The following is a 22,968-nucleotide window of genomic DNA, read 5'->3' as shown; positions in this document are numbered from 1 at the left end:
AACCTAGATATTTAAACATTCTGAGTTTCGATTTTCTTTTATCTAAAATGAAAATACTACCTTATAAAGTTGTTATAAGGATGTGAAGATTAAATGAAGCGTATCTGTAAAAAGTCTAGTAACAAAAACACTTAATGGGGGCTTACTATGTGACAGGCACTTTATGTGGATTTAATGTAGATACGGTTATTATCTCCCATTTCCTTTTCAAGGTCACATAGTAGTAAGTGATGGAGCTGGAATTTGACTCTAGAGCACTTTTCTTACTAACTACTCAACACTACTTCCATAATATTGCCTTAGTACTGTGCCTGACACCAGTAAATGTTTAATAAATGTCAGTTATTATACAGGAAAAACAAATGCTTCAGAAATATATACAGATCACATAAATTTTCTACTGTTTTCTTCTATTTATTTTTTCCTTTTTTGAAAAAAAACTTACGACAAAAAATTCTTAAAACATTTTTCTATGTATTTTAAAAGAAGCTATTGTGAAAAATGTCTAAGAGCCTACTGAACAGATAGATAATAATTTGCTCAACCATTTCTTTATTGTTGGATAGTTAGAAGGTTTCCATTTTTTTAGACAGATATCAGTATTATTGACTTTTGTGCCTTTAACTATTTTCCTTATTTGAAGTATTTTCTCAGAATAAAATCCTATCAGTGCGATTACTGGCTCAAGACTATGAACACTTTATTACTGCTTATAAAACAGCTATACTGTTTCCCCAAAGAGTTGTGGTAATTGTGATAACCACCAGCAACAAAAATGAAAGGTCTGTGTTAAGAGAATAGGAATTAAAGTGATGGTGTACAGGAATGAAAGAAGTGTGGAGATGGGAAAGAGAATAAAGATACACATTTTGAGGCTAAGAAAGAAAAAAGTAGAGTATCTGGATATTATTTCTTGTGAAGAAGGGGTATTAGTTTCACTTAAAGGAGTAGGGATGGAAAAAGGACTGGGCTGTTTTGAAAATTCCAATGCTTGAATACAAATACACAAACATATACATCATAATTTTTTGTGAATAATGTTACTGTGTAAGTTTTCAAAAGATATGTTTCTCACCCTCATCAATGTAACACCGGATACAGATAAATATTATTTAGGTGTAATTTACAGATAGATTGATACACCAGGGTTTAACTTGATCTTCAGTATCCCTTATTCTAACCTAATATTCTAATATTTAGTAATCTGGTGTGCGGATCTCTATTATTATTGTTTGAAGATATACAGAGAAATGATCTCTCTTAAGGATAATAAATTATAAAGAAAAATTATACATATAAACTACAAAATGACCACACACGTTATTGTTGTCCCTTACTTCAGTCAATTTATATACTGAAAAAATTATTTTCCCAGTAAAATGTGCTGGGAAGCAGGAGGTGTATATTCTGGCACCAACTGTGTCATTTGCTTGGTGCATAATTTTGGGCCTTAACTGCCTTTGGACTATGTTTTATCTTACTAAAAGCCAGTACTGGAACATGGCATCTCTTGTTTAATTTTCCTAATCTTAAATTAGTTTAGTGAATATACTATACTTGAATAAAAATGAAAGAATCTCTCTTCTTTTGCTAACACCTACCATGATTTGAATACCGTATTAACCTTGTTACCAGGTTAGACTTGAAGTTATTATTTTTTTAATGATTATTTATTTTTGAGAGACAGAAAGAGACAGAGCATAAGTGGGGGAGTGCAGAGAGAGAGGGAGACACAGAATCCGAAGCAGGCTCCAGGCTCTGGCTGTCAGCACAGAGCCCGATGCAGGGCTCAAACCACAAACTGAGATCAAGACCTGAGTCGAAGTTGGACACTTAAGTGACGGAGCCACCCAGGTGCCTTGAAATTATTATTTTAAAAGTTACTTTGTGGGACTCTCTTAGGGCCATTTGTCTGCTCCTTCTACTGTCAGATGAATCTCACTGTGTATACTCCAAGGCAGTTGCTTTCCTACCAGTGCCTTCATCCTCTTTTCCTCCCTTGTAGATTTTGGGACAGTATGTACCTGACTATTAGGAAAAAACAGAAAGGGCCCTGAAAATGTGGCTTACAGAGAGTCCTTCCTTTCTTTGTCTATGCATGATAGCCCCCCCAAGAAAAAAAATGAAACGAATGAAAAACTTCTCTGTTAACTGCTTCATTATGAGCAGAAGTAGGTGCCTGACTATCCAAATTCCACTTCAGATTTCTCTTCCAGCTTCTGTTAGCCCCTAGAAAATTTTAGTAGTGATACTGAGGGGTCATGGAGTATGAGAATGATAACTCACCTGAGAGGCATTCAAATCATGTCTCTATCACATATTAGTTAAGTGATTGTGGGCAAGTGACCTGAGGTCTCTAAGCCTCAATTTTCTCATATGTAAAATGAAGTTAACTAATACCTACAACACCAAATTATTAGAATCAAGTTAATCAAATGGTACTTGGAATTATGGCTAACTGTGGTTTGAAATGTGAGTATCATTTAGAAAATACGGTAGTTTCTAGGCTGATTCAAATTAGAGCTGGTTTCATTTCTAGGGTCCTAAAAAATCCCTATCTTTTAAAAAAGCCATTTTAGATGGGGGGAGCAAATATAAAGGCTTTGAATTCTTTCATGCTTCAAAAGATGCCAATTCCATGGTATAGAAAATGGTATATTAAAAAAGCAAGAGCCAAAATAAAGACTAATTTTACATCTATTCAATTAGCCAAAAACTTGCTGTGAATTTATGGCAAAAACAACATTCAAACATTGCTGGTGACATCAAAAATTAGTATGGCCTTTAGAGAAATAATATAACTATTGTATCGAGAACTATAAAATGCCCATACTCTTAAAACGAATAAACCTACTCGTAAGACTTTATCCTAAGACAATAATTCAAATAAGGAAAATAGCTATCGTTTTACTTAATAGTGCCTGGCACATAAAAGGTACTCAAACGTTTCTTCAAATGGATACCTTTATTTGCATTGACCTCTCCAGTCACTGCCTTTGGTTCCTTCTCATTTAAGATTTTCTATTCTTATCACCTCAGGAGAGTGTTAGAATCAAATTCTAATATCTTTGCTTAGTCTCTGTTCTGCAACTTTCCCCATTAACTTCACTGTTGATTGCTAGCAGACCCCCTTGCCTTCTGATACTTTCACCTTCTAAACTCAGATGACCTTCACACAGAAACCAAGTTGACTATATACTACATTCTTGACCAAATCAAAAAGAAATCTGAAGATTCCTTCAAAATCCTAGGATGTCTTTTTGTTTTGTCAACACCTTTCTAGACTAATTGACTCATTGCCTGCTTCATTAAGACAGAAGACAGCCAGAAACCTTCATACCCATTCTTACCCGATCCTCAACACATCTCTAGTCCTGTACCTATCTACTGTAGGCTCTAAGGAAAAATCCAAATTCTTCAAGTTTAAACACCTCCTTCTTTCTTAAAGATATAATTCACATATCTTTCGTGTATAATTAAATGGTTTTTAAAATGCTGTTATATAAGGTATTCTAGTATCAAGGTTGTACAGCCATCACCTTATGTAATTCCAGAACATTTTCATTACTCACAAAAGCAACTCCATACCCATATGCAGTTACTCCCCATCCCCATCTCCAGCCTCTGGCATCTCTAATATACTTTCTGTCTCTGTGGATATCGCATACAAATGCAATCATACATTATGTGGCTTTCTGTGTCTGGGTATTTGAGTGTAACATTTTCAAGGTTCATCCATGTTATAGCATGTATCACTACCTCATTCCTTTTTATTGATGAATGATATTTCATTGTATGGCTATACTGTACTCATTCAACAATTGGTGAACATTCGAGTTTATTTCTATTGTCTTTTTGGCTCTCATGAATAATGCTGCTATGAACATTTGCATAAAAGTTTTTGTGTGAATACATTTTAATTCTCTTGGGTATGCAAACTATGAGTGGAAACGCAAGTTAAGTACCTCTTGATATACAAATCTATTGTTTCCAAGTTCAGATAGCTTGGGTTATCTCTCACAATGCAAACAACTCCATACTGACCACTCCATTTTCACTCAATCACCTTAAGTCTTCAGAGTCTACACATATTAACTGCAACTTATTTCTTTCCAATTAAGTTGAGGGCAGGGGTCAATTCTCACGGTTCTGATCATATACTAGACATTTAATATATGCTCATTGATACACTGACACCCTAAGATCCTCACAAATGTGAGAATGATGACTTACTTATTCCTTCATCTGGCAAATATTTGAGTTGTATGCTCGTCACTGTGCTTAATGTGTAAATTGTGGATAAAAGTTAATCAGTTTCATCATACCCCAAATGCCAATTCGACTCCACAAATATTCACTGAATACTTATGATGTGAATGGCATTGTGCCAGATATTTCAGCAGACATAGATAGGAATAAGATATAGTCTGCAGCCTTTTATGGCAGTACATAAACTCTACATACAAAAATAGCAACGACAAAAACAAACAGCAGCAGCAGCAGCACTGGATATTAAATGCCATCAGGAAAGTACAAAAGGCTCTGGAGGGTCAATGGGCAGAGTACATATGCTTGGGAGAGTGGAGTGAGAAGGACCGACATCAGAAAATACTTCTTGAAGTTGAAGGTGGTAGGGCTTCCAAGACGATGGCATTTTGATAGATAGGAATTCCTAGGAAAAGAGAAAGTGTTTCAGGCAGAAGATAGCAAGAACAAAGATTGAAAGGCTAAGTACAGTACAGAATTTTTTTCAGAGACCAATCCTGTTAGGAATGTGTAGATGGGTAATGAGAGAAGGCTCTTGAATGTTAGGCTTAGCATTTAAATAGGTTTAGAAGAATCATTTGAAAGTCCTTCTGTAATGATTCAAATTACTTTGGTGATTCCTTAATCTTTTCTCAAAACTTTTCTAGTATGTGTATTTTCTAAAGTGATCATGGAAATTAGAGATTTCTCCTTCCTACAAGGAATAAAAAATAAAATCTTTTTTTTTTTTTAATGTTTTTATTTATTTTTGCGACAGAGAGAGACAGAACATGAGCAGGGGAGGGCCAGAGAGAGAGGGAGACACAGAATTGGAAGCAGGCTCCAGGCTCTGAGCTGTCAGCACAGAGCCCGATGCGGGGCTCGAACCCACAGACTGTGAGATCATGACCTGAGCCGAAGTCGGACGCTTAACCGACGAGCCACCCAGGCGCCCCAATAAAAAATAAAATCTTGATAGCTAACTAAGCAGGCTGATAGGAGAAGGCTTAATTTCAATAATTCTAGCACTGTATCTCCATACTTTTTGGGGACATGTAAGGCTTAAAACACACATGCAGGCAAATCCTAACGGTCAAAATAGCAGAAGCAAGACTAGGAATAAAATAATTGTGTTCATTAAGCTCCTGACACCAGGCACTGTGCTTGGTGATTTACACAGAATATCTCTGATCCACCAAACAACCCTATTTAGGTTTATGGCAACTGAGGCTCAGAGAGATCAAGTAAAATGCTTAAGGTAACAACCTCAGTTAGTAAAAGGTGGACACCAGTTTTGAAACCAGACCTCTCTGTTACCCTATTTTCTCTATTGCTCATTTTTGTGTTTGCTATATAAAGGAGGACAGAATGGCAAGTTCATGATGTATGTATCAATGAACAGGACTACATATTTAACAGAGGGGCTTTAATGATCTGGAGGAAAATTAGGCTGAAATATTCAAAACTGGTTTTAGAATGGCTTAATGATCAAGATCAAGAGAGATGAAATTTAGGGCTGCTTCTTGAAGGAATACGGACAATGATTATACGATCAATCCTATTTAGGAATGCCAAGGGAGCAATATTCCACTTTTCATTTGGAGACAGTAAACTCCAAGAGAATACGGATATTTGTCCATACTCACTGATACAGTACAAGTCCCTAGAACAGGGTCTATCCCACAATAAGCACTCAGTTAACTATTGCTGGCATTATGAAAAATCATGCAAGGGGTATTCTCATTTGAATACACTCGAAGGTCTTGAGATAGAGATAAAGACAGCAGAGTAGTAAGTTTAAAAACAATTCAAGTTGATAGGATATTCTCTTTACTACTCAACCCCATGTCAGAAACAAACTACCAAAAACAACAAACGTACAACAAAACAACAGTTGTCAAACATTAGCATGATTTTTCAAAGAAAGGTGGTCAAAAGAACTAAAAGACACTTTCGTACTTTATATAGCATCTAGTACTCTGTGAACAATCAAATTTCAGTGAGGTGGAATCCAGAATTTTGACCTATTATTTTAATATTTCAAACTTTTGGGAGCAGTACATCCAGTGACTGTTTTTGGAAAAGAAAAGGGTTATCTAACTAATCTGAATACCCTAAAGGCATCAACAATTTTTTTTTTTTTAATGTTTATTTTTGACAGAGACAGAGACAGAATACGAGTGGGTTAGGGGCAGAGAGAGGGAGACACAGAATCTGAAGTAGGCTCCAGGCTCTGAGCTGTCAGCACAGAGCCCGACGCAGGGCTCAAACTCACGGGCCACGTGATGGTGACCTGAGCGAGGTCGGTTGCTTAACCCACTAAGCCACCCAGGTGCCCCGATTTTTCTTATTTCTATATTACTACAATTCTTCCATGGGATATCATAAAGACCAATTAAAAAAAAACCTCTGCTTCCTAGTTTCCAAAGGCAACACTGCCTTTGTATCTCAATCAATATTTTAACTACATTTCCTCTATCTTTTTCATTCAGTTCCACAATCTTTGCTTACTTCAAGAATTCCTAATACTACAGTTTAATAGTTAATTTATCAGAGTGGTCATATCATATTTTCTTTTATATTACATTAATATGGACGATAGTGAACACTTTCTAATCAATTAATTAATACTTGCTTGAGGCAGTCTACATGTTCCTAACTTTCAATTAATAATAAGAGACATTATCATGTCTTGCCTTTTCAATTATTGCAGAAATTTTGTCTTTCAAAAGGTTACTCACTGATTTTAGGGCCTTAGTGTTTTTGTTTTTGTTTTTATGTCTACAGAAGGTTAAAACATATTTTCCTTACTGTAATCTTTAGTTGAAAACACATTTTCTATTAAACTCTAAATGAAATAGCTTTTTAAAAGAACTATAATTAAAACAGCTGCAAATTCTGAGGATAGATTAGGTAACAAATCCCAAAGGAAAAAGTACACAGGCCTTACTCTTTCAAAATGTCTTTAAAAAGACATTACAGTTCACTTGATGTTCTAAAATTACTAAAGTTGAGATTTCATAAGCTCCAAAAAGTTTGATTCCTTCAGTACACGCACACACAGTGGTACCTGAAAGGAGCAGCCAAGGAATCAAAATTGTGTTTATTACCACTTTAAAATCTAGCTGAGTACCATGATCCTTGCACCATGGTTTAAAACCACAAAGAGCAGATACCAGTTTTTAATTGGTGCTGACATTAATTAAATTATAAAGGGGAAAAATGTACTAAAGCACAACTTTCACAAATGCTATATGTTAAGTTACATGTAAGAATTTTTAAGGCTGAGGAACTTGTTTTCAGGTACAGAGTAAAATCTGTAGCCTAAAATAAACAGGCCTAAGAATTTAAGATAACAATGGTTATCAGTCGAGGTAATACCAAGTATTTCAGTACTTCAGTACAATACTTCCACGTTTGTAAGGCAAAAATGCCTCATAATTTATGTAAACCATTGAGTCCTGTAATGAACCACCTCCTTATAAGAGCAGCTACAGAGTTCCTGTGGCATGTCAAGGCAGAGAACACCACTATACCTCACTCAGTCAAGGTTGGACTTGAGTAGGGGAGCAGAGGTGGGCAATTCATTAATCACACAAGAAAGTCTGTCTTGTACAACTGAGAAATTTTAACAAGGGTCTTCAAATACTTTGATGAAGGCATTTAAAAAAATTTGGGGGAAGGAAATTTTCCATCTTACACATGGAAACAAAACTCAAATTCTGACTGGAGGCTGGTGATTAGCACAACTTTGTGGAACAACATAACTTTTCACGTAAAACACAATCCCAAGGCTTTAAGATACCGTCTATGCAAATGGCACCAAGTATCACCTTTTCAAGCCTTCACCGGCACTAGAAGGGAGTTGGACACCCCCAATCCATCACCCTACCCCCACAGGAAATGGGTTATGTTTTCCCCCTCCCCCAGGACGGTCTTCCTCCCCTCCCCCAGCCGGAAGTGAAGCGCCCCCATTCAGACGGCCTCAAACCGAGACGAACCAGTAACAACAGCGAAAGAGAGATGATCTTCAAGGGGTGAAGGGTACCTCCACTGTGGCCACCCCGAAGCTCGCCTTGCTTACTGACCTGCTGACGATAGGGGTGGGCAGGGGCCTGGGGCCTAAAGAAAGTCCCTTGCACAGAGGACAATTCCCTGAGCCCCTCTCAATCGCCTTCACTCTTCTCACTCCGACGTCTCACAGCATGAAAAAAATTCCTCCGCAGTACTTTATTTTGATATCGTCTCTTTCCCTTTAATCGCTTAACCATCTTCCCATAGGCAACTTTTGCTATCGCAGTAGCATTTAAAATTGTTCCGGTGAGTAGGAAAATGGAATATTATTCCCCATTCCTTCAGAATAATGAAGGGATTATTTTGTTCAAATGCGGCGAAGGATTACGTGATTACGCAAGGTGAGATTTATTTTCGCGGAGACTTCTGGGATATGTAGTTTTTTTTTTAATTGCTAAGGCCTGCAGAAAGTATTGGGACTTAAATCGGTAATTGCTATATACTGGAGTCCTTGAAAATACACATTATGTATTCGAGGGCAGGCTGACCAGGGAACTTCGGCACGACAAGGGCCAGTACTTCGTTGCCCTTTTCCTCTGGAACTTAATGGAACCAAAATTTCCCTTCGCTTTCGGTGCAAGGTCCTGGTCGTCCCGCCTTCTTCCTTTGGCCACGCCCTCCTCAGCCAGTCAGGCGCCCTCATAGGCTCATCTTCTGGAGGTAGGCACGCGAGAGGAGGGGCCTCACCGTGACTCCTCCCGCGGGGCCGAGGCGAGACTGGGGAGAATGCCGAGTACCGAGGGCTCGTGCGCGCGCGCGTGCTCGCTCGTCAAGGAGAGTGTGCGCGCGGAGGGGCGGCGCGCGGGGCTGGGAGGAGGCGGGCAGGCTGGTGGGCTGGGCGGGCGGCCGGGAGCGCGCGGCCGACTCGGCGGCGGCGAGTAGTTAGTTACTTGTTAGTCAGTGTCAGTTGCTCGGTGGCGGCGGCCCTGGTCACCAGGAAGGGGACGGGACGGCCGGCAATGGTGGTCACCACAGCGGCATGTGCTCCTTTCAGGTAACGGGGGCAGGGCTGCCCGCGTCCCCTCTGTTCCCTTCTCTCGCGCCGATTTGTGGGACCACGGTCGTCCTGGGGTGAGGGCGCTGACCTGGGAGAATGGAGGGGGGCGGCGCAGGGTCGAGAGGCGCCGCCGCGGGGGCCCAGGCGGTGGGTGCGTCCGCCAGGCGCGGGATCTCCGGTCACCCCCGCGCCCCGCCGCCCCCGGGCCCTCTGGCGCCCCCCGCTCCCGCCCCCGCCCTCTCCCGCGGCGGCTGGGGCCCCGGTAGCTCGGCGCCCCCCAGAGGAGGGAAACTTGGGACCTGGAGACGAGGGACGCCCCCGGGCGCGGCTGGGAGGCTGCTGGAGAAAGTGAAGCCTGTAGAGAGCTGGATGCAGTGGGGCAGGAAGGGCTTCTCGTTCTTCAGTCTACACGGTCATCCCGCTCCCAACCCAGGAGGATCCGGCGCAGGCTCGCCAACCGCGCCAGGACGAAACCCCACGGCTCTTTCCTATTCAACTTGGCCCTGCGGCTTGTGAGCCCGCTAACGTGCGGGTTTGCTCGGTTGTTTGGGGATTTTCAGTGGTTCGGTTGGTCAATTTGTTTCTCCTTTGCCCTTTGACTCATCCGTTCTTGCTACTTTCCTTACCTCCCGCGTTGAGGACTAGCGGTCTGAACCCCCTTCCCTCCCCCGCCCCGTCTCCTGCACCATCCGTCTGAGAATTTAATTTTTTTTCTTCCTTTGACAACCTTAAAGACTGCTGAGAGCGACAGGAAAGAGGAGCTTTCCCACCTTTAAATGTTACTTTTTGCAATCCGGTTTGTTTGTTTGTTTGTTTTCAATATCCAAGTTTAAGAATTTGAGAGCTTTGGAATGGAGTTATTAGAAGGCTGGCGTTGAGGGGATAGTGACGAGTTAAAAGAAAACTATGATTTCATCTTTATTGGCTTTGCTATAGAAAAGCTAATACATTTTTCTTCTGCTTCTGTTAAATATGGTAAGGTTCTATGTTGAATTAAATATTTGGAGACTTACATAAAAGGCTATTTTTAGGTCATTGGATGATGTATGTCAACAGCTTTTCACCTGAATTGGGTTTGCCTTGAGGATTCTGTTTTGGGCCTGCGTACTGATTTTTGTTCAGCTACAGCTTTTTAATTTTTTCCCCCTGATAAATGAAATGATGTAGAAATGTGTGTAGTGGGAGAACCCATATTGCTCTCCGCAGTGTGGAAGTGAAAAACGTGAATTATGCACAGGGGTAAAACTTTCCATGAGCAATCTTGGATACTTGCTTCATGATGGCTTCTGTAATTTCACAGCATTTCTAGATAGCTCAATTCACTGGCTGCCTTAATTACTTTCTGAAGTGCCTGGCACTTCTTCTCTTTGGTGACTCGTTTAGTAAACTATAATGGCTGATATGGTACATTTTCTTGGCTTCAAAGATGGGAGTTACAGCTTCAGCCCAGAGATTAATAGTTAACAATGGAAGCAGAATTCATACCATTGCTAGTGAGTTTTGGCTATGACCAACTCACAAACTATGTGAAAAAACAAACATCTTTCCATAGCTGTCAGGGGGGAAATATTTTATCATGTCTTTATTTTGGAGACTTCAAGTTGATTATATTATGTGGGAAAAAATGTCAAATTATTTTCTTTAAGGCTTTGTGATGTGTGATGTTCCTTTCCATCTTCTACCCCCCATTTAGGGGCTGATATTTATGTTTGGCTGGGTTCCAGGATGGGAAGAAAATAGTTTGGTGAAAGGAAAAGATATGATTGCTTTGAACTGTTATGACACGAGTATTCATTTTACCCAGGGATAGTACAGAGAAACTTCCTCACTAATGTTTGTACCCCATTAACATTCTGTCAGAATTTGTTTTTAAAAGCCTATCCTGAGGCCCATAAAGAAATAATGCCACTTCATAACTGTTTCTGACAATCACATTAAAAAATGTTCCTGGAATGCATTATATGTGTACTCATATAAACATTTATCTTTGTACATTTATGGTAATGTAAATATTTAAGTCTGAGGGCTTAAAAACTTTTATTTGCTTATTTGCATACATGTTTTTCAACATCTAGCAGTGCCAACCATATTTGCCAAATAAGCATCAGCCATAAATTCATGCTTTGGCACATTTCATATAATAACTCTTCTAAATTGCTCCATGGTGAAGCATCATGAGATTAGCATTTGCTTCATGAGAGAGATTTGTTGTTGTTTTTAACTGTAATGATGTGCTGTTTAAGTGGAACAGGTGCTGGGCTCTCGCTGTTTGTGTTGAAACCTGCCAAATCATACTCTTTTGTTAGATGGGCTGTTTAAGTAATTTAGGAACCAAACTGTGGCCCCTGGCATGCAAAGTGTGAGTTCAAGGTTCCATATCACTGCTGCGAATCCCTATTTTCACTGTAAGAGGCAGATATGTGTGATGAGCTTTACTTTCTCATTGCTGTTCTCTCTTTAATTCCTACTCCTCGCCACCACCCCAGTCCTTTCATTACTAGAGCTCCTTTGAAAGTCTAGGCTCCTTCACTGCTGGTTTGTTTTCATTGAAGAACTAGAAATTCTAAGAACTTTGAGGCCAAGAATAGATAGTTCGTATTTATTTGACAAATATTTCGATTGCCTTTTAAGTGTTAGGCATGGTGGACCCTGAGAATATGTAGAATGATATTCCTTTTTGCAAGCAGGGTACAGTTTAGGAGGAGAAGATAGTGGATAACTGATAATTAACAATGTGATGTGATATATGACACAGGAGTAAGTAGATTCCAATATGGATGGAAGCAACAGGAGGGGTAGTTGACTAAGATTTGGGGTTTTGGGGAGGGGCAGTCCTAAAATGCATCCCTGTGGATTCCCTGAGCTAATCTTCAAAAATAGGACTTAACTAGGTTCAGAGAAAGGACAGAAAAGAGGGAAAGGACAGTTTGGACTAGCACTGTCCTATAAAAATATAATAGGAGCCACAAATACGTCATATGTATTTTTGAATTTTCTAGTAGCTGCATTAAAAAAAATAAAATGTTATTTACTTTTAACAATACACTGTAATAATAATACAATATTAATAATATGTTATTTAATTTGATATAGCTAGAATATTATCATTTGAACACATGATCAGTATTTTGAAAGTATTATTGAAATATTTGACATCTCCCTTTTCATACTAAGTCTTTGGAATCTGGTATGTATTTTACATTTATTTATTTACTTTAAAGTTTACTTATTTATTTTGAGAGAGAGAAAAAGCACAAGGGGAGGGGCAGAGAGAGAGAGAGAGAGAGAGAGAATCCCAAGGAGGCTTTGCACTATCAGTGCAGAGCCTGACATGGGGCTTGATCCCAAGAACCATGAGATCAGACCTGAGTCAAAGTCAGACGTTTAACTGTCTGAGTCACCTAGGCACCCCTGTATTTTACATTTAAAGCACATCTTAAGTTTAGACTAGTCACATTCAAGTACTCAGTAGCCACAGGAAGACAGTACAGTTTTAGAACAAGGGCCAGTAAAGTGGTAAGAAGCCAAAATACTGAATGCCTTATGAACCATGTTAAGAAGCTTTAACTGTATCCTGAAGGCTGTGAGGATTTAGTGGGGAAAAAATGTTGTGATGGAATCAGGTTTGTGTTTTAGACGTATCATGTTGTCAATGAAGTGAATGCTGGATTAGAGAAGGGCAAAACTGGAAGTAAGGTCAGTTAGGAAGCCAGCCACTCTTGTTGAGAAAGGATGAGGGATATAAAGCAAGGAGTGGGTATATGAGAGATTTAGGAAATATTATATTATCAGCAGTTCAGGGTACATAATCAGATTATGGAGTTGAGCAAGGTTGAAGATTTAGGATGATTCCCACATTTATGTGGTGAGCTACTGAATGGGGCAGGCAACTGAAGAGAAAGAAGCCAACCGTCTGTGCCAGACTGACCAAAGATGAAAAAAGGAAGCTATGAGAGATTTGTCACAGAAGCTGAGGGAGGAGAATATTTCAAGGACTAGAAGTGGTCAACACTGTATCCTGCCATGAAAAGGCCAAAAAAGGTAAGGGCTGAATAAAATCTCTGAGACTTGATGATTGTCATTTGTAACTAAAGTAAGTGCAGGTAGCTACATTGTAATGCGTTTAGGGGGTTGAAGAGTGAATGACAGATGCTTAGCTAATTAAGCATTAATTAGCTAATTAAGGGCTAATACAGTGTTTTCAACGCAGAACTGAAAGGAGAGTATAGGTGGAGGGAGATGGAAGGGATTTAGAGAAGTTTATTCCCCTTCCCTTTTTAAATTGAGAGGATCTTGGGGAGCCTGGGTGGCTCAGTCGGTTGGGTGTCCCACTTCGGCTCCTGTCATGATCTCACTGTCTCTTGAGTTTGAGCCCCCCATTGGGCTCTCTGCTGACAGCTCAGAGCCTGGAGCCTGCTTCAGATTCTGTGTCTCCTTCTCTCTCTGCCCCTCCCTCCACTCGCACTCTGTCTCTCTCTCAAAAATAAAATAAAAATATAATTTTTTTTTTTTAAATTGAGAGACTCTTGTGCACATTTCTGTGGAATGGAAAAGAACTACAGTTGGGGAGAAAGGGTGGGTGGGGAGGGGGAGAGAGATGATTGATTAGGCCAAGGATTTGGAAGCAATAGGAGGGGATGGGATCCAAGGCATAGGTAGAGAAATTGGCTTTGGGTAGGAGATGATTTTCCTTTCCCCAGTGAGCCAAAAGGAAGGAGGTAAAGTTTGTAACTGACAAGGGCAGGAAGGAGAATGAGTTGATGACATGTATCATTTTTGAGTACCTGCTAAGAGTGAAGGAGAATGTGGTAGAATAGGAGTTCTTACAAAGTGTGTGTGAGTTAAAAAAAAAAAAAAAAAAAAAAAAAGGTATGTGATTTTATAACAGCTTCCAAGGGAATGTGAGGGCTCTGGGGAGGAGGAGCAAGAGAGAGGGGCGTACACACAGATACACACATGACTAAGAAAGTGAAGAAGCGTTGTTAGGCATCATTGGAGGGCCCGTTTGAAATTGTACACCTTGGATTTGTAGAGGCAACAGTTTGCATGGTTGTTTGATTGTTTTCTCCAGCATGATCACTCTGGGTATAGCTGAAGGAAACCATTTAATACTCCCAAGAACTCGTAAGGTTCCTACTGTTAATCTTGATTATAAGATGAACGGCTAGAGTTCAAAGCCTGGTAGTTCAGTACCGGAGCCCAGGCTGTTATTGCTTTGCAGATGCCTGCTTGGGAGAGATTCCTAAAGGACAAGGAAATTAGAGATATTGAGGATTGTTACTAAATCAAGGAACTGTGGAGTCCAGGCTGGATCATCAACAGGAAGCCTGGAAGGGGTGATTCAATTAGGAGAAAACAAAGGGCGTGAACAGCTAGATAGATGTCATTGTGAAGCTAAAGAGCTAGTGAGGAGGAAGCGATAATATTAGCTTTTATTTATGGAGTACCTTCTATATGCTAGACACTTTAACACTTTATTTCTAATTCTAACACTTACTGTACAATGTGTTACTAATCTTACAGTCTTCCCTTTGTCATTCTCTGTGACATGAAGAAACAGGATTAGAGAGGTTAAATAATCTGTCCAGAAACATACACTATCAAGTGATGAAACCATGATGCAAAGCCCATTCTTTTTTCTCCAAATCATATCCTCCACTTACTCCCCCTCCTTTGTTTTCTTCTTTTAGAATTTTTATTTTTTAAGTAAGCTCTAGGCCTAGTGGGGGGCTTGAGCTCACAACCCCCAGATCAAGAGTTGCATGTTCCACCCACTGAACCAGCCAGGTGCCCCCAAATCATATTCTTCTCAAGTAAGGAGATAAGACAGAAGATTCAGTAGTGGTGAAAAGTGGTGCAAAGACACTGGGATATTTAATTTAGGATTTCAGAGCTGATCATTCATTTAACAAATGTTTGTTGACCATTTAGTACACGTGCCAGGCATTATTCTAGGTGCACAGGTTACAATAGTGAACCAAACACACAGAATTCTTGCCTTCATGGATCTTACATTCTAGAGAGTGTGAGACAGACATTAAACAAAATAAGTAAGTGAGAGTATCAGAAGGTGATAGATAAGTGCTGTGGAGAAAAAGCAGGCAAGAGGGACAGGAATGCCATAGGGTATGTTCACTTTTTAAAATTTATTTATTAATTTAAAAAAATATTTATTTTTGAGAGAGAGGGAGACACAGTGCGAGCAGGGGAGGGACAGAGAGAGGGAGACACAGAATTTGAAGCAGCTATCTGCACAGAGCCCAACATGGGACTTGAACTCATCAGCTGTGACATCATGACCTGAGCCAAAGTTGGACGTTCAACCGACTGAACTACCCAGGCACCCCAGGTATGTGCACTTTTGAAAAGGATGTCTGAGAAAGACTTGGTGAAAAGTGAGCAAAAACTTGAAAGAAGTAAGGGGCATACTAGGTGGAAGAAACATTTTGCATTGGCCCCGAAGCAGAGGTGTGCTTGTTGTATTCTCTGAGCTCTTGGAGGCCAGTGGGCCTGGACTGGAGTGAATAGAAGAGAAGAAGGTGGTGAGGTCACAGAGATGACTGGGTCCGAATTTCATAGAACCTGTAGGCCTTTGTAAGCACTTGGATATTTACTTTGTGAGATGGAAACTATTACAGGATTTTGAGCAAAGGAATGGCATGATTGGATTTATGCTTTAAATGCTTCACTCTGAGCCACTGTGTTGAAAGTAGTCTGAGGTACAGAGTAAAGCCAAGAGGACCAGTTAGGAGGCTTTCCAAAATATGAAGTTGGGAGATAGTGCTGTCTTGGACCTGGGAATTGATGAGAAGCGATTGGATCTGTGAGAGTTACAGAACAGTTGCAGAGATAGTACATAGAGTTTCCTTAAACTGGTGTTTCTCTACATCTGCACTATTGACATTTTGGACTAGATAATCCTTTGTTGCTGGGTTTTGCCCTGTGCAGTAGTATGTTATGTAGCATCCCTGGCCTTTATCCACTAGATGCTACTACCATCCCCCCAGCAGTAACAATCAAAAGATGTTTCCAAGGGTGCCTGGGTGGCTTAGTCAGTTAAGCGTCCGACTTCAACTCAGGTTGTGACCTCGCGGTTTGGGAGTTTGAGCCCCATGTCAGGCTCTATGCTGATGGCTAAGAGCCTGAACCCTGCTTTGGATTCTGTGTCTCCCTCTCTCTGCCCTGCCCCTGCTCACACTCGGGCTCTCTCTTCTCAAAGGTAAACAAACATTAAAAAAAAAAAAAATGTTTCCAGACATTGCCCAATGGTTCTTATGGGGCAAAATTGCTTCTATTAAGAACTACTTCCAAATACCCTTCACCCTGTTTCCCCTAATATTAACATCTTACATAACCATTTATCAAGCTGAGAAATTAACAGTCCTACAATGCTCAACCGAACTCCTAATTTTACTTGTATTTTACCAGTTTTTCCACTAATAACCTTTTTCCATTCCATATGCAAACCAGGATACTACAATGCTTTTGATTGTCAAGTCTCCTTTATCTCTTCTAATGTATGATAGTTTCTTGGTCTTTTCTTTTATGACCTTATACTTTTAAAGAGTACTAGTTAGGTATTTTGTAGACCGTTCCTCCATTTGGATTTGTCTGATGTTTTCTCATTTAAATGGGGTTATGGATTTTGGGGGTAAGAATACCATAAAAGTGAAGGGCCCTTTTGGGGCGCCTGGGTGGCTCAGTCGGTTAAGCATCTGACTCTTGATTTGGCCCAGGTCATGATCTCACAGTTCGTGAGATTGAGCCCTGAGTCAGGCTCCATGTGCTGACTGCACGGAGCCTGCTTAGGAAATTCTTTCTCCCTCTCTCTCTCTGCCCCCTCTCCAGCTCATGCACGTGTGTGCACACACGTGTGCTCTCTCCCTTTTTCTCTCTCTCAAAATAAATAAACATTGAAAAAAAGTGAAGTGCTCTTAGGAGATGCATGATACCAATGTGACATCACTGATGACTATTTTGTTAAGGTGTTTTCTGGCAAATTTCTCCCCTGGAAAGTTATTTTTCCCTTTCTGTACTCTGTTCATTAGAAGCAAGTTGCTAAGACCAGCCCACACTCAAGGGGAGGGGAATGAAACTCCCACTTCCTAGAGGAGGAGAATCAAAGAATTTATGGACATATATTAAAACCACTACAGTAATTGGTAAATATTTTGGGGTGGATACTTAGAGGCTTTGCCAGTATCCTGTTTCTGCTCACTAATTTTAGCATTCATCTGTAGATTATGCCTGCAGTAATTATGGCTATGGTGTTCTAAAAGTGCTTCTTTATTTCTCTTATTTTTTCTGTATTTATTAACTGGAATTCTTTTGTAAGGAAGGCTTATTCCTTCTCTATTTTTCTATCTACCTATTTAATCATTGATATCAGTTTCAATTCATGGACATTTATTTTATTGTTAGGGTTATAGTGCAGTGCTAACGTTATTTATTTTATTGCCCAAATTATTCTAGCTTTGGCCATTGAGATCTCTTTTAGGTTGACTCTGTGTCCTTTGACATTCTTCTATCCTTTGTGTGTGTACACGTACATGTCTTTATTCTCTAGTACTACTAGATGCTTCAGGCTTGTTGTGTATTTTTCCTGCAGCATCCCTAGACTCATTTTTTTAAGAAGCTGTGGTTCCTTTTAACAGAGAGTGGTATTTGGAGGCCAAGATCTGGATGGAAGGTGTGCTTGTTGTTATTGGAATGTCACTGCTTCTAGTCACGCTCAGCGGACAGCGAGCTAGGAAATATGTGTACGTATACTAATCTGCATCCACACATATCTATATTTATTTCTGTATATAAAAATAGGCAGGCATTTTATACTTATGTGACTCCGATTGGATATGTTTTGATCCAACTATATTTGCTGATGGATTGGATGTGGAATGTGAAAAGAGAGTTGTCAAGGATGACTCCATGGTTTTTGGCTTGAGAAAGGGAAGGATGGAGATGTCATTAGCAGAGATGTGAAGACTGTGGGCAGAGCAGATTTCTGGGGAGAGTTCAGGAATTCTTTTCCAGACTGCCTAGGTTTTTGAGATGTCTAATAGACATACTAATAGAGATGTCAAGTCAGCAGTTGAACAAATGAATCTGAAGTTCAGAGGAGAATGGTCCAAGTTGCATACATTTGGGAATTGTCTGTATAGGTGAAATTGCCTGAGGAGTGAGTGTTGATAGAGAAGTTCAAGGACTGACCCCTGGGACCTACTGGTCAGAGAGATGAGGAGGATTAGTTCTGCAAAATGATAAGGATTAGGATGTGGCTATAGGGTAGATTCCATATCCATCAGTAATGAGCACTTATTCAATATGTATTATTTTCAAGGCACCGAACTGTTTTGGGGTTAACCTTGCTCCCTTCTTCCATAAATTTACAATCTAGGATGAGACAAATTTCAGACTTAAAAAGACTAGCAGTGGAAGACAAATACTGGATGATAGTATAGATACAACATCCTAGAGAAGCTTGTTAGACGACATGGGCATAAGAGCCAAACTCATGTACGCCAGCTCCATGTAGACATTAATGTAATAAGCGCGTGCCGGTCAGGAAACTCATCAGGGCGTCATGCACACAACTAGTAATTACCAACAAGCAGAAGCTCCTCCATGTGTTGACCTTGGTTTCTTAGGTTCTTCTGCTCTTGGTTCCCTGCCATTATAAGGTTTTGGGTTGGTAATTGGTGCCTATAGTTGTTGGCTATCAATGAAGCCACTCAGTGAACTGGTTAGGGTTTCTGCTGCACTTTACTTTTTAACTTTTGGCTTTCTGTTGCCTTTTCAAAATCAGTGGGGTTCAACTCAGGCCTGCTTAAAATAAAGTGTTTCCGTGTAAAATCAAGCAGCAATGGCCACCTTACCTTCTTCTATGAACATGCTTAATTTTTGACTGCTGCTTTCTATGATGGCCTTAGACATTCCCATTTATCATTTGGTTATTAAGGTCATACCCAAAATACATTTATAGAACTTTAAAAGTAATTTAAACTTATAACCTGCTAAACTGAGGTTTTTAGTAAAATATTTTAATTTCATCTCCTTTGTACTAAAAATGGATAGGCTTTCATTGCCTGCTGATGAGGTAGTATAGAATGAGACAGATTAATCATACCTATTGAGTAATTATTTCTCAGTCACTCTGAAGGAATTGTAAGAAAAAATGGATTTATCTACTTTATAGAATAAGGGGCAGAGAATTGCAGGATTCTATTCTCATTTATTCCACCGAATTGATTGGCACCTAAGGCAGAGTCTCTTTCCACTCAGCATATAAGTATGCTTAAGTTTCTCACAACTAATAGATACAACACACCGATATATATAAATGCATAACAACTTTGCCAATTTGGTGTCTTATTAGCATGGTACCTAGTGCATAATGGATACTCAAATGATTGTTGGGTGAAGGAAGTACGTATGATACTTGCAGGCATGAGGTAAGACATGAAGAGTTACTTAGCTTGTTCAAGAAGACTTAGGATACTAAAAACTTTGGTTTGTCTAAGTCACAATTAGGGCAAGGTAAAATAAATCTGTATGGTAACATCTTTGTTTTAGACTAAGACAAATAATACTACTCTGTAAAAGCATGATCACTGCTTTTTAAGTAGCCCGCAATCCTACCCTCTAGCAGTAGAGTTCTAGTTCAGGAGTCAGACTGCTTGAATTTGAATCCTGGCTTAACTACATACTAGATGTTTGATGTTAAGTTTGTTTCTTAACTATTCTTAGGCTTCCTCATTTGTAAAATGAGGACTATTTATACCTACTTGTGAAGTGAAGTAATAGATAGCAAGCATGTAAATGTTTTGATATATAAGTGTTTAATTAATTTTAACTGTTATTCTAAAAATACTGAGAGACTAGTATCTTAAAGTTTTTCCTTTTCTAGCAAATCATGTGCGCTGAGTGATAATTAAAGGAGAAAAAAAAATCCTATGTGAAAAAAGAAAAAAGGCTGATGTGAAGTATATCAATATATTATTCATAGTGATGTATTAGAACTATGAAAAATAGGGTTTCCACTCTTTTGCTATCTCCATTTTTTTCCTCTTAATTTGTTTATCAGATTTTTATGAAATATGTAACTATAAGTTAGAAATGGGCTTTCGAGAACATATTACTTTTTCAGAGTCAGCATTGCATTATGGTCAAGAGCATGGATTCTAGACCCACACTGCCTGGGATTGAATCTCAGCTCTGCCACTTAACTAGCTGTGTGATCTTGGGAAAGTTACTTTACTTCTCTATGCCTTAGTGTTCTTATCTGTAAAATGGGCATAATGATAGTACCAAAGTCAAAGGTGTTTTTGTTTTGTTTTTTAATGTTTATTTATTTTTGAAGGAAGGAGAGACAGAATGTGAGTGGGGGAAGGGCAGAGAGAGAGGGAGACACAGAATCTGAAGCAGGTTTCAGGCTCTGAGCTATCAGCACAGAGCCCGACGTGGGGCTTGAACTCATAAACCACGAGATCATGACCTGAGCTGAAGTTGCTCGAGTAACCAACGGAGCCACCCAGGCACCCCCAAAGGGTTTTTTTAATGAGCTAATACTTACAAAGTGCTTAAAATAATGCCTGGGGCATAGGAAGTATCATGTATTTGTTGAATAAAATAAAGGATGGTAGAAATATTTAAAAATTAATGAAAGATTTTAACTTCAGTGTATTTACAGTTTAATCCACAAGTTTTTCTCTTACTCTCCTACCTCTACCTTCCTGAGTTTCTTTGGTTCCATTGATGAACCAAACAGGAAAACTGTTTTTCTCATAAATCCTTTATATGACAGAAGTACTTTTCATTGTTTAAAGTTAGTCTAACCCCCTCACCCTCCCAGAATTTGCAAAGTAGATTCAGTTACTTTTGTTACTACAAGGGAAGATGCCACGGTATGCTTCTTCAATATTTTGGAACACTGAGTTGAATATTTCAAATGCTGAGAAACTGCCTTCTTCCCAGGTGTGCAGCAGTTTTTATAGATTTTATTTGGGTATGAAGTAGGAGTAATTGTGGGAGTTTGTGTGAAAGATGATTTAAGGCATTGGAGAAGCAATAAAAAAGTATTTTCCTAATGCCAGTTCTCTCCTTGACTTGGAAATTCTTTTAGCAGCAATGTCCCCAGACTGTTTTTCGGCATTTACCTATCAGAGACTGGCTGTATTTGCAGTGTTAAACCTCATAACAAAATATTGCAGGTAGACTGCCAGATCTTAATTCAACTATTCATCCTGAAGTTAAAAGAGGTGGTTAGTTTCCACATTCAGTAAGGAAGTTAATGTAATGTAAGCAGTTAGTATAATAATGTAAAGAGTGATGAGAAGTCCAGAAGAGAACCTTGTGGTTTGATAACCTCTTTCCTTCTATACAGTGTAAGAACAAGTTTACATTGTTTCTTAATATACTCCTTCCCATACAAATATAACTTATGGAATGATACCTTTAGTGCATATGTAAATTGCACTATCAGTAGCATAGAAATAATTTATAAATACAGTAGTTCCTAATTTAGGGAGTTGAACTTTAATTATTGACTTAGATTTTATTTCACATGAATATGTTTATTAAACATAAGCAAATAAAATTTGAATCCTATTATAGGGGTGTTTGGGTGGCTCAGTGGGTTAAGCCTCCTGCTCTGGATTTTGGCTCAGGTCATGGTCTTGTGGTTTGTGAGACTGAGCGCCACATCAGGCTCCACGCTGATGTCATGGAGCCTGCTTGGGATTCTCTATCTCCATTTCTCTCTGCCTTTCTCTCTCTCTCTCAAAATAAATAAATAAAATTAAAAGCAATTTGAATCCTATTATTATAAATGCAACTTGTAGTTCTGTTCTCAGTTTTATACTCTGGAAGTCTAGCAAAAAATCTTGTCATCTAGAGAAGGTTGTATTTTGTATTCTTTTGTGAAAGACAAATACTTTTCAGGGCTTTGTAGCTGCATGAATGTTATCTCTATCTCCTATTGGACTGTGTGGTCTGGGTTTTCATGGACTGGTTGGCTGACCAGGAGACTGAGTCCTGTATAGAATGATTTCCCTCTAATTCTCTTTGTCCTTTTTATCTTTAAATCTTTACTAGCTATCAAACTACACATCGTTAAAAATTACTAGCTTTTATGATAGGGAAAAGTTAACTTTTATTGTAGAAAAAATTGGAAAAATATAGGGTACGTTAAAAGTAGGAAATCTGCTATTCTGCCATTCAGAGATAACCAGTACTAATAATTTGGTGCCTTTTCCCCTATTTTTTTGTGTGCATATGTATTTCATAATGCCTAGTTGACATCATACTGTGGACAGTAGAGATACGCTTTATGTGTCAGTTATAGTCAGTACAGTAAGCTGGTCATACTGTGAGAGGCACGTAGGAGCTGAGACTGGCGGAGGAGACAGGAGATTGTGCTCACTATAGGAGATGCTTTTCTTTTAGAGGAATTGATATTTTTCTCTTTTTCATATTGTTAAACTTAATTTGAATGGCTTACATGCATGTTTGAAGCATCCCTACTTTTTAATTATCTCATATTTTGCTTTTTTTATGATAATATATTATGGACATTTTCCTGTGCCATCAAAAAACCCTAACTCTTTACCATCCCATGCTCACTTTCTGAGAGATTGAGAACTGGCAATAATACAGGA

The 22,968-nt window shown here is 39.2% G+C and overlaps 2 protein-coding genes across 13 annotated transcripts in view; one reads left to right on the top strand and one right to left on the bottom strand.

Moving 5' to 3' along the window:
- The window catches only part of HMG20A (high mobility group 20A), a 68,500-nt gene extending 59,866 nt beyond the window's left edge, over nt 1-8,634 (bottom strand). For 2 of the 4 annotated variants that reach the window (XM_060617984.3, XM_060617983.3), the window contains exon 1: nt 8,334-8,634. The gene's annotated coding sequence lies outside the window, so the exon portion shown is untranslated. Of the gene's footprint in view, nt 1-1,973; nt 2,025-8,333 lie in introns of all 4 variants that reach the window. The other 2 variants (XM_060617985.3, XM_060617981.3) reach the window with 2 other exon arrangements.
- Nucleotides 8,635-9,076: 442 nt separating this feature from the next.
- The window catches only part of PEAK1 (pseudopodium enriched atypical kinase 1), a 313,202-nt gene continuing 299,310 nt past the window's right edge, over nt 9,077-22,968 (top strand). For 8 of the 9 annotated variants that reach the window (XR_013556374.2, XM_078448912.2, XM_060617964.3 and 5 more), the window contains exon 1: nt 9,077-9,313. The gene's annotated coding sequence lies outside the window, so the exon portion shown is untranslated. Of the gene's footprint in view, nt 9,314-12,459; nt 13,358-22,968 lie in introns of those variants that run through there. The other variant, XM_060617971.3, reaches the window with a different exon arrangement.

This window comes from Panthera onca, chromosome B3, assembly GCF_046562875.1.
Source record: "Panthera onca isolate mPanOnc1 chromosome B3, mPanOnc1 haplotype 2, whole genome shotgun sequence".
Classification (NCBI taxonomy): domain Eukaryota; kingdom Metazoa; phylum Chordata; class Mammalia; order Carnivora; family Felidae; genus Panthera; species Panthera onca.
This window is presented reverse-complemented; position numbering and strand designations above follow the sequence as displayed.